The following is an 11,755-nucleotide window of genomic DNA, read 5'->3' on the forward strand; positions in this document are numbered from 1 at the left end:
AAAAGGGTACTTATCAGATCTTGAAAAAAATTATTTTTATCAATTTCCATGTATAGTGAGTGAGGCTTTACCTATTCTGACCTCAGAGAAAATATGCCCTTTGAACTCTAAGCTAGGAAGCCATTCTACAGCCCCAAAGGGCACTTAGCTGCCTGTCACCATCAGAGACTGAGCTGTGATGGAAACTCAGCCAGTGATACTGGGTGCTGCAGAAGTGTGGGCAGGAGAGGTCAAACACCAGCCCTTTCCTCAAGGCCAGTCTTGGGTCAAAACTCACCATGGCCAGAGAGTAAACACAGTGATTGTGAGGACAAAGGGACATGGGGTTCAGGGGTGGGAGAAGAATCAAGCTTGTAAGGCACTTGGAGTCTGCACTCAGGAACCTGGAGGTCGGGTGGGGAGAGGTGGTAGCTCCATGATAGAACACTAAGGTATAAGACCCTGGGCTTCACACACACAGAGAGATGGGGCGGGGGGACCAAAAAACAAAACAAAACAAAAAACCCAAATCAGTCCTTTCTTAGACCCCTGAGAATTATGGTTTCAGAGCAGACTATCTCCCCAAGATCTCGCAGGGTTGTTCATCTAAGAGAATCAACTACTGTCAGATTTCAGGGTAAAGTCACTGGAGCTATAACCTGGTTAAGAACAGAATGCAGATGACTTGAGGCTGGCAAGATGGCCCCACATGATAGAGGAGCTTGCTGCCAAGCCTGGATACAGGAGTTCAATACCTAAGACTCACAAGGTGTAGGGGAGAACTGACTTCCCCAAAGTTGTTTTCAGTTCCCAACTCATAGGCGCCACAGCATGTGTGCGCGCGTGCATACACATGCGCACGTGTCTTGCTGAAGGCTGGGTATGGTTGCCACGAGACTAAGAAATCCCTGGAAGTCTCTTCTACAGAAACGCTTACAGGGATCCAGCAGATAACAGTGAAGATGAACAGCAGGATAAACAGTGAATACTCATCATGAAGTAACAGCCAGGATCTCCTGCTCTGCCCTGATCGTCAGAGTGAAACTTCCAGAGCCTTATACCAGGCCCAGACTGACTTCTTTCTCATCTCGCCCCTGCATCAGCCTCGTTCCTGTCTACAGGGAGTTTTAAATAGAAAATGCCACTGCCCAGAGGGAGTAAGGACCACAAAGCTAAATACAACCGGGTACATTTGTGATGCCAGAAACCCAGGAAGTATTGAGTTTTGACCTGGACATTGTGTCTCCTTCTGCACCTTCTTCTACACCAGTGGTGCATGGACATCACAGGGGCTATCGCTGACAGCCAGGGGTAGAAACAAAGACACTAGAGGAAGGCGAAGCCTCCAGCAGGCTATAAAACAAAACAAAACAAAACAAAACAAACAAACAAAACAAAAACTACCACAAACCATAAACAGTCCAACGCCCACCAGATCTGCCATGCATTGCCCATCTTAAGGCCTGTTCTAAGTTTTAAGTATTACCCAGTGCAGCGTGTCTAACAAGTCATGGCAGAGCAGAAGAAAAAGTCTGAAGAGAGAAGGCAAAGCCAGAGAGGCCCGTAGCAGGCTGTAGAAGTACAAGTTAGAGCAATTGGTAAGTTAAACGACCTCACGGAAAAGGTTGACAACACACAGGCGTGTGTGGGTAACGCAGAGAACAAAGCTTAGCATCTTCATCTAATCAGAAGAGCTGGGACAGGCTTTACATTGCCCAAGGTCACATGGCCAGGAAAAACTGAAACCCCAGTCTCTGTGGCCCTAAAGCCTGCCCCTGTGTGCAGTTTGCCCAGGTGCATAGCCATGCAGCTCTCCTCTGTTAAGTGCTCCTTGAGGACAGACCAGCCATTTGGTGACAGTTTTCTAGAGAGCATTGTGCACAACGAACGAGGGGAGTGCTCTCCAGATGGACCCGAGGTGTTAAAACTGGAATGGCCATTCCTGCTTGGCCGAGGGAAGCGCTGGCCTCCCCGTTACTCAGCCTGCTTGGTACGTTTCCTTTCCTTTCGAGCCAGATTATATACTTTAATCCAGTTGTTTTCGTGTTCAGTAAATCCAAACCATGTTTAACCGGTTTATTCATTGCAATGTCTCTAAGGTGAAGAAAGTTTTGTCCTTTCAACTGCGCTGGGGATTTGTTGGCTCTCTGCAAAGGGATTTTCTTGGGCGTAATCTGAACACTTTGACCTGTGGAGTGTCCCCCCACCCCACCCCCCAGCAGGCACAGATCTGGGAGGCTTTGACCCTTTGTGTGCTGTGGATCCTAGACAATAGCCTTCTGCCTCTCTGAGGGACAGTGGTCATTGATGTTAGGAATGTTAATCGTGTAGCTGCCGCTTCTTCAGGACCTCGTTGCTCTTTGCCACTGAAGCCGGTTTCTGCTTTCTGAAAGTGACATTTGAAAGTGACATTCATAGGGTACACTCATTTTCCTAGTCTTAACTGAATATCCCTGTGTTAAGTCAGAAGCTGGCACGCTGGCTCTTGGTTGCCCAGAGACTGAAGTAAGGGGAGACTAGTTCACCTTTTAAAAAAAATTTTGGCTGGGCGTGGTGGCGCACGCCTTTAATCCCAGCACTTGGGAGGCAGAGGCAGGCGGATTTCTGAGTTCGAGGCCAGCCTGGTCTACAGAGTGAGTTCCAGGACAGCTGGGCTACACAGAGAAACCCTGTCTCGAAAAACAAACAAACAAAAAAAACAAAAAAAAAATTTTGTCGATAGGGTCTCACTGTAGCTCTGGCTGTCCTAGAACTAGCTCTGTTGACCAGGCTGGCCTCAAACTCACAGTGGCCCGATTGGCTCTGCCTCCCGAGTGCTGAGACTAAAGATGTGTGTGCGCCCATCAAATTTCACCTTCAAGAAAGCAGCAGGTGGCAGCACATGTTTTTGATCCCGGTTTAGGAGAAAGAGGCAGTAGGACCTCTGAGTTTGTGAGTTTGAGGCTAGCCTGGCCTACAGAACTAGTTCTAGGACAGCCAAGGCTACACAAAGAAACCTATCTTGAAAAACTAAAGAAGGAAGAGGAGGAGGAGGACTAGGAAGACAAGGAAGAGGAGGAAGAGAAGGGGGAAAAGAAAAGAAAAAGGAAAAGAAAAGAAAAGAAAAGAAAAGAAAAGAAAAGAAAAGAAAAGAAAAAGAAAAAAAAAGAAAAGAAAAAAAAAAGAAAGCCCAGGACACTCTTTACACTGGATGATTTTGAAACATTGTAAAGATGCTGCAACAGAGAATTCCCAAAGGCCTCCTCATCAAATTTCCCATTGTGCCACTGTGTGAGCGAAGTACCGTTGTTAGAAGTAGGGCACTGATACTGGTATCATTTCCAAGCTTCGCTAATTTTTCTGACACTCTTTCTTTGTTCCAAATTCCATTGCAGGTCCCGCATTATGTTAGTACGGTGTCTCTCTAGCCTCATGTAACTGGTGACAGGAAGCTTCGTACTGTGAATATTAACTATTCAAAAACAAGTAAAAATTTAAAAAGAAAGCCTCATTAGAACCACAGGAATCTTAGAAACAACCCAATCAAGTATCTTAGATATGGAAAGGAATTCTCAAAGCACCACCCCCAATAGTCCCAGAACCTAAGCTAAAAACCAAGAAGATTGACAGGAGGGCCGGGGGTGGGCCTCCAACCCCAACCCCCTACACCATCACCCACAGGCTTGAGTTCAGCTGTCTTCAGGATTATTTCTGACTGGCTTTTTACATTCAATCACATTCAACCTAAGTTTGCTTCATCTAAGATAGTCTTTTAAGATCCATCCATCTTGTATAAATCAGCAGTTTGCTTTAAAAATCAGACAGTTATGGGCTAGAGAGATGGCCAGAGGTTAAGGATGCATGCAGCTCTTGCAGAGACCCAGGTTCAGTTCCCAGTACCCATTTCCAGTGGCTCACAGCCCTCTTCAACTCCAGCTCCAGAGGCGCTGACACCTGGACCCAGTGGGCACATAGACTCACACACCCACACAGAAACACATAATTTGAAAATTAATCTATTTTTGCTGGGCGTGGTGGGGCACGCCTTTGATCCCAGCACTCGGGAGGCAGAGGCAGGCGAATTTCTGAGTTCGAGGCCAGCCTGGTCTATAAAGTGAGCTCCAGGACAGCCAGGGCTATACAGAGAAACCCTGTCTCAAAAAACAAAACGAACAAACAAACAAACAAAAAAAAAAAAAAAGAAAAAAGAAAAAACAGAAAATGAATCTATTTTTTAAAAATTGGAAATCAGGGCTGGTGAGATGGCTCAGTGGGTAAGAGCACCCGACTGCTCTTCCAAAGGTCCAGAGTTCAAATCCCAGCAACCACATGGTGGCTCACAACCATCCGTAACAAGATCTGGTGCCCTCTTCTGGAGTGTCTGAAGACAGCTACAGTGTACTTACATATAATAAATAAATAAATCTTTAAAAAAAAAAATTGGAAATCAGATGAAAACCCAGCAGTTCTTTGTGGAAGAATGAATGATGCCTAAAACCCATTCACAGAAGCAAGTGATGTGTCCACCTGTCATCTGTGCTTGTTCAGAAAGGCAGCACCAACCAACAGACTCTATCTGGGCAAACACTGGTCTGAGACCACACCAAATAAACATTTGCTTTACCCTTAGGTCTCCAGCACAGGTGGTGCTGACAGAGAGGATGAAGGTGATGTGTGGGATGGTCACAGGGAGAGGGTACCCCCATTTTTCCCCAAAGACAGCTCTTAAAGTGAGGGACAATACACTTCCCATCTGACAAGCCAGGGCCCAGTGGTGTCCATACGGCTCTTTCCTCCGCTCCCACCCCTCCTAGACTCCTCTCTTTAGCCACCAAACTAATCATTTCTGTAGGTGTTAACTATCATGGAGAGATGGCTTTTCCTTGGACTTGCACTGGGATTCCCAAGAAGGAAGGAGCCTCCTCTTGCCTCAAGCAAGAACTGTGCAAATGTCCTCAGACGCTCTATCACCTGAAGGTTCACCAAGTGCAAGACTAAAGAAAGCAGCTAGTGGGCTGGTGAGATGGCTCAGTGGGTAAGAGCACCCGACTGCTCTTCCGAAGGTCCAGAGTTCAAATCCCAGCAACCACATGGTGGCTCACAACCATCCGTAACAAGATCTGGCGCCCTCCTCTGGAGTGTCTGAAGACAGCTACAGTNTACTTACATATAATAAATAAATCTTAAAAAAAAAAAAAAAGAAAGCAGCTGGTTTGTTCAGCCTTGGAAAATTTAAATAGACTGCTTTTTTAAGTATTAAAATATAAATCACCTCATGAATATCAAGCTATTACATTAACAAAAAGAAAGCATGGTTCACGGCTTGGGCCCTTGATCTCTGGCAAGAACGGTGACAGATGGGGCACAGAAAAGACAGATGTGTTCGACTGGGAACCTCGAGTGTCTGTCAGGCACATCACAGGAAGGGATTGTCTCATGTCCTTAGGAGGTCTCTGTAGGCGAGCAGTCTACGGTAAGAGAGTAAGAAGTCACTTGATAGTCTTTGCACACACGCATCAATCATCCACAAACACTCAAACTCATGAACAGGCTCTGCCATTCATTCCAGCCTGCATGGGTAGCAGCTTTGAAAATGTCTTGTGGGTCTGAGGCCGTGAAGACCTTGTCTTAGTCAGGGTTTCCATTGCTGAAAAGAGACACCATGGCCAAGGCAACTCTTATAAAAGAAAACATTTAATTGGGGCTGGCTTAGAGTTTCAGGGGTTTTGCCCATTATTGTTATGATGGGAAGCAAGGTGCATACAGACAGACGTAGTGCTGGAGAAGGAGCTGAGAGTTCTACATCCAGGAGGAGGGACTCTCTCTTCTACATTGGGCAGAGCTGGAACACTAGGGACCCTCAAAGCCTACCTGCACAGTGACACACTTCCTCCAACATAGCCACACCTGTTCCAACAAGGCCACACCTAATAGTGCCACTTGCCATAGACCAAGCATATTCAAACCACCTCAGTCCTCCGTGGCCACGCCCACACCAGCAATATGCATTTGCTCAGGACTCACACACGCTTCTTCTCTCTTCACATGGTAGATTGTTTGAAAAACGAACAAGAATAATCTTACCCATGCTCCCACTATTTTTTCCTTTACATTTTTATTTGGCAATATCTATTTTGGTTCCAGGGGGTTGTTTGCTTTACTTTTGTTTCTGTTTGAGACAGGAGCTCACTCTGTAGCTCTGACTGACCTGAGGTCACTCTGTAGACCAGGTTAGTCGCAAGATCTGCCTGTCTCTGCCTCCTGAGAACTGGAACTAAAGGTGTGTGCCTCTGCACCCAGCTGATGATATTTTTTTAACCTGCCTTTCCACAAATCAAATGACTACGGTAAGAGGACTAAATAATGCCCTCACACAGTTCAAATTACAAATTCAGCCCTTTAAGGTGATCTGCACGTTTACCTGGCCTTCATAAATTTTACTTAGAGATAAAAGTAAATGTGAGGGAGGTGACTGGGAATAGCTCAGCGGTAGAGCACTTGCCTAGCGTGCTCATGATCACGGGTTCAATCCCCGACACCAAATAAATCAAGTCTATCCATGAATGCATTTTGCTGGCATGTGCTAACACATGCCAATAGGCAGATACTAAAGAAGATCAAATAAGAGACTCATGAGTGTGAACATCCAGAGCCACACCTTGAAATGGACACAGTGACCACACCTACAGTGCCAGCATTTGGGAAGTAGAGCTAAGAGTGCTGTAAGTTTGAGCTAACTCTGGCCTTAGACCAGAGGGGATTCCAGACCAGCTAAGGGCTGCAGAGCAAGATCCGGTCCCAGAAAGAATTTCCAGCCCATCTTACGAGAATGTTTAAGTAGCCCTTTAGATGGCATTCAGGTATCCAGAGAGCAATTCTGTCTCCCCCTTGCTCTCCAGCTCCTTAAGTTGTCCTCTATAATAGAGGCTTATTCAGTAGATGTGTTCCTGGCTGTAGGAAAGGCGTCAGGCCCTCAGGCATAGCGCCACTGACTTCAGGGTCCCAGGAAGATGTCCCTGTCTCTGGGTACTGCCCACCATGCAGCTGAACACTGATCAAGGTCTGAGCAAACGTGGTTTGCTCTCCACATTTCATCAGAGCCTGTGGTGGCCCTGGGATGACAAGATCTTGCTTCGGCTCCAGCTGACTGCTGATCCCTGAGGTTCACAGAGCCAGCAGTCTGCCCCTGCCCTCTGCTGACACGCCTGCCACTCCATGCTGTCACATGGCCCCTAGCACCTGTAACACAGCTTCAAGAACATCAAGCCTGGGCTGGAGAGATGGCTTAGTAGTTAAAAGCACCAACTATTCTTCCACAGGTCCTGAGTTCAATTCCCAGCAACCACATGGTGACTCACAACCATCTGTGATGTTCTCTTCTGGTGTGTCTGAAGAGAGCAGTGGTGGCATACTCATTTGCATAAAATAAATAAATCTTAAAAAAAAAAAAGACCACCAAGCCTTAGCACCTTGCTTGTCTTTCCACACGTGTGTATGATCAGTGTACATGGCCACGCCAGGAATATTATGGATTTGAGGAAGGTGTGCAAGTCACTTCATGCCCCACCTGATTGGAAGGCCTGATTCATTCTGTGATACTCCTCAGGGTTTCCTGCAAAGATGAGAAAGGAAAGCGCTTCCTGGTATATATATATCCTCTCCTCGATGTCTCCCAGAAGCAAGCCTGAGCTCCCAGCGTCATAGACCAGTGGTTTCCACCACAGAATTCAGGGAGGTTGATTCTCTGTATTCCGTCTGTGAGAAAGGACATGGGAAAAGAATTTGGAACTTTAAAACAACAGCCTGACTTTATAGTATTAGATGGTGTCTTAGTTAAGGTTTGCATTGCTGCGAACAGACACCATGACCAAGGCAACTCCTATAAGGAACAACATTTAATTGGGGCTGGCTTACAGGTTCAGAGGTTCAGTCCATTATCATCACGGCAGGGAGCATGGCTGCATCCAGGCAGGCATTGTGCTGGAGGAGGAGCTGAGAGTTCTACAGGCTTGATCTGTAGGCAGTGAGGAGGAAACTGGATGCAGCTTGGGCATTTAAGACCTCAAAGGCCCACCTCTACAGTGACACACTTCCTCTAACAAGGCCACACAATAAGGTCACAGCTCCTAATAGTGCCACTCCCTATGGCCAACCATTCAAACTTGTGAATCTATGGGGGCCATACCTATTCAAACCACCACAGGTGGTTTAAGCCTTTTTGTGTGTGTGACAAGGCCTCTCTCTATGTAGCCCAGGCTAGCTTAGACTTATCTTCCTGCTTCAGTTTCCTGAGTGCTGGAATTCCAGGTATGTGCTGTCATGATTCTCAAGCTTCTCCCTCCCTCTCTGTATGTGGGGATGCAGGGGACACTCCCATTGGCTTGTATGATATGACACTTGGTTGCTCTGCTGGCTTATATAATATCAACTTGGCACAGGCTAGAGTCAATGAGAGGAGGGAATCTCCATTTTTAAAAAATGCATCTGTAAGATTGGGCTGTAGAAAAGTCTGTGGGACATTTTTTAAATTAGTGATTGGCGGGGAGGGCACAGCCCACTGTGGGTGGGGCCAGCCCTGGGTTAGTGGGCCTGGGCTCTATAAGAAAGCAGGCTAAGCAAGAGATAGGGAGTAAGCCACTAAGCAGCAATCCTCCAGGTTGCTCCCCATTCCCACCCCCCAGTTTGAGTTCTTGCCTTGGCTTCCCTCAATGAACTGTGGCTAGGGGTATAATGGGTCTCCCTTCTCAGGGGGTGAGGGGGTCATGGCCACTGGCCCTTGAGGATAGAGAGAGCAGAAGCGGCAAGCAGGGTTCGGAAGGCCATATGATGTAAGAACTTCCCAAGTCAGCTGCAGTGGGACAGCTCTACTCTGTTGTTCCAGGGGTAGGGTACATAAGGGCTCTTAGGGGTATGGTGGAGAAGGCAGATTGATCCTAACACAGCACCTGATTATCATGCGGAAGGGGAGCTAGAGCAGGCCTTGTGTGCTGAGTCATGCATTGTGTCGTTTGCAGAGAGCTCTGCACATGGTTGTCCTCCAAACAAAGCCAGGCATCTGTGCTCAAAGACAGTCTCCAGACAAGGTCAGGCGAGAAGTGGGAGCCCCGCTGAGAAACAGAGTCCAAGCTTGCACCACGCTTGGAGAGCTATCCAGACATGGTGGATTGTGACTGTAACATCAGAGTTCTCTAACAAGGAAAGTCAAATAAACTCCAAGTTGCTTTTGGTCATGGTGTTTCATTATAACAACAATAACCCTAACTAGGAGAGTCTCCAGTTAGAGAACTGTTTGGGAAGGATTAGAAGGTGTAGACTTGTTGAAGGTGTGTCACTAGATGTGGACTTTGAGGTTTTAAGAGGCTCTGGCAATTCTCAATGCTCTGCGTCCTACTTTCAGATCAAGATGTGAGGTCTTAGCTATTCCCAATACCATCAAGGACTCTGACCCTCTGAAACCATAGCCCAAGAAAACCCGTTCTCTTGTAAGTTGCCTTGGTCATGGTGGTTTGTCACACAATAGAAAAGTAACTAAGACAGAATCCAACCCAGGAGTACATGCTAAGCACTCCCTGGGCCACTGAGTCGGTCTCCTCATTCCTAACCAACTTTTGACGTCAGAATCAGACCTCCCCCTTCCTTTTTTTTGTAATAAATTCTATGTTTATGTGGGGCAGATAGATGCACAGGCCAGACAATGACAACAACACAATGCTCAGAAAGGCATGGAAACACTAAAATGTGCTGAATCTTTTTCAAAACAGCAAACAGCTGGCCACTCAGGACCAAACTATAGAATCTCAGGAGAGTTTTAGGAAAAGGACCAACTACCAAAACAAAGGCAAGATGTAAAAAAGATGAAGGCATAGGATGCTGAGGCTGGACCTGTGGGGACAATTGCCACCAAGGAGGGACAAGGGGATTCTGAATGAGAACTGTGACCTGCCATCAAGAAATGACCCATAGCTTGGGGCTGGAGAGCTGGCTCTGGTTAAGAGCACTGGCTGCTCTTCCAGAGGACCAGGGTTCAATTTCCAACACCCTCTTCTGGCCTTCATAATTACCAAGCATGCAAGTACCTGACATACACGCAGGCAAAACTTTCATACACACACACACAAATTGATTTTAAAAAGAAAGAAATAACCCAGTTGGGCAGTGGTGACACACGCCTTTAATCCCAGTACTTGAGAGACAGAGGCAGGCAGATTTCTGAGTTTGAGGACAGGCTGGTCTACAGAGTGAGTTCAAAGACAGCCAGGGCTACACAGAGAAACCCTGTCTCGAAAACAAAAAGAGAGAGAGAGAGAGAGAGAGAGAGAGAGAGAGAGAGAGAGAGAGAGAGAGAGAGAAATGACCCTTAGGAGAGTCTGTATTCTCTTGTGACCCATCTTGGTTTCCACAGGAATGCAACCCAAATAGACATACCTTTGATGCCAAGAAGGCCAGTGTCCAGTAGACAGAGCGTGACTAAGAATGGCTTCCACACAACAAAAGCTAAGTGGTCTAATCCAATATGGCTTACCCAACCAGTAGAAATATTCACTATTTAAAAACAATTTTATACACGAGTACTCTACTTATATCATTTCTAACTCCTCCCTTGACCATCCTACTCCTTCCCAAATTCATGATCTCTCTTTTAATTCTTACTGGTATTCACACACAGACGCACGCACACACACACACACACACGCACATACACATATACACGCACATGCACATCGACACTGGCACACCAGCTGTCCGTGTCATGTACAGGTCATGTCTAGGTGGCAGGAATGTTAGAGTGTCCTGGGAGCAGCTTCCCTATCAGAGAAGATATTATCTCACAGAAGGCTTCCTGGTCCTGTGCTCTCACAGTCATCCCCACACCCTCCTCTTCCAGGATGTTTCCTGAGCCTAAGATGTACTTGTGTTGTGGTGGGACACTCCACAGTTCGCTGTGGACTTCTGTCATGGTCTCCATCTTCTGCCAGAAGCATCACTGATGAGAGTGAGAGCTACCCTTCTGAGACTGAGACAGAACTGGGTGTGACAGGGCCAGGCTGGGAGGTTGGAGACAGTGCAGGCTAGCAAGGGTTTGGGGGACTCAGCTGACTCGCCCAGCACCAGAATATGAAGGTCTCAGTGACACCATGTTGGCAGAGCAGCTGTGTAGATTTCCTCCTACATAGTTCATAAGTGAAGAAGTTAGGGTGACTTTCCTCAAACTTCAGACTGGCTAAACCTTGTTTGTAGGCCTTGTTGACCTTGCCTTCCTCCTCCTCCTCCTCCTCCTCCTCCTCTTCCTCTTCCTCTTCCTCTTCCTCCTCCCCCTTCTTCTTCTTCTTCTTCTTCTTCTTCTTCTTCTTCTTCTTCTTCTTCTTCTTCTTCTTCTTCTTCTTCTTCTTCTTCTTCTTTGTGGGAAGCCACATACGCCATTACAAGATGGCGCTGGCTACCGCTGGCCACCGCCCGTAAGTTCGGGTAGACAACCAATGTGCGCATGTGCATAAGGGTTTCTTGGCAAGTCACAGCCATCCCCGGGAATGTAAATGAGGCACTGAAAGCACAACCAATCAAGTATAGACACGCTACTCCTAGGCCTATATAAGCAGCACCAGTTCTGGGACTGGGGGTGTTTTTGCCTTTGCTATCAAGCTCTCTCAATAAACGTGTGCAGAAGAATCCTGTTGTGGTGTCTTCCTTGCTGGCGAGTTGGGCGTCCACACTTCTTCTTCTTCTTCTTCTTCTTCTTCTTCTTCTTCTTCTTCTTCTTCTTCTTCTTCTTCTTCTTCTTCTTCTTCTTCTTCTTCTT

Source organism: Mus caroli, chromosome 10 (genome assembly GCF_900094665.2).
Source record: "Mus caroli chromosome 10, CAROLI_EIJ_v1.1, whole genome shotgun sequence".
In the NCBI taxonomy this organism is placed as follows: Eukaryota; Metazoa; Chordata; class Mammalia; order Rodentia; family Muridae; genus Mus; species Mus caroli.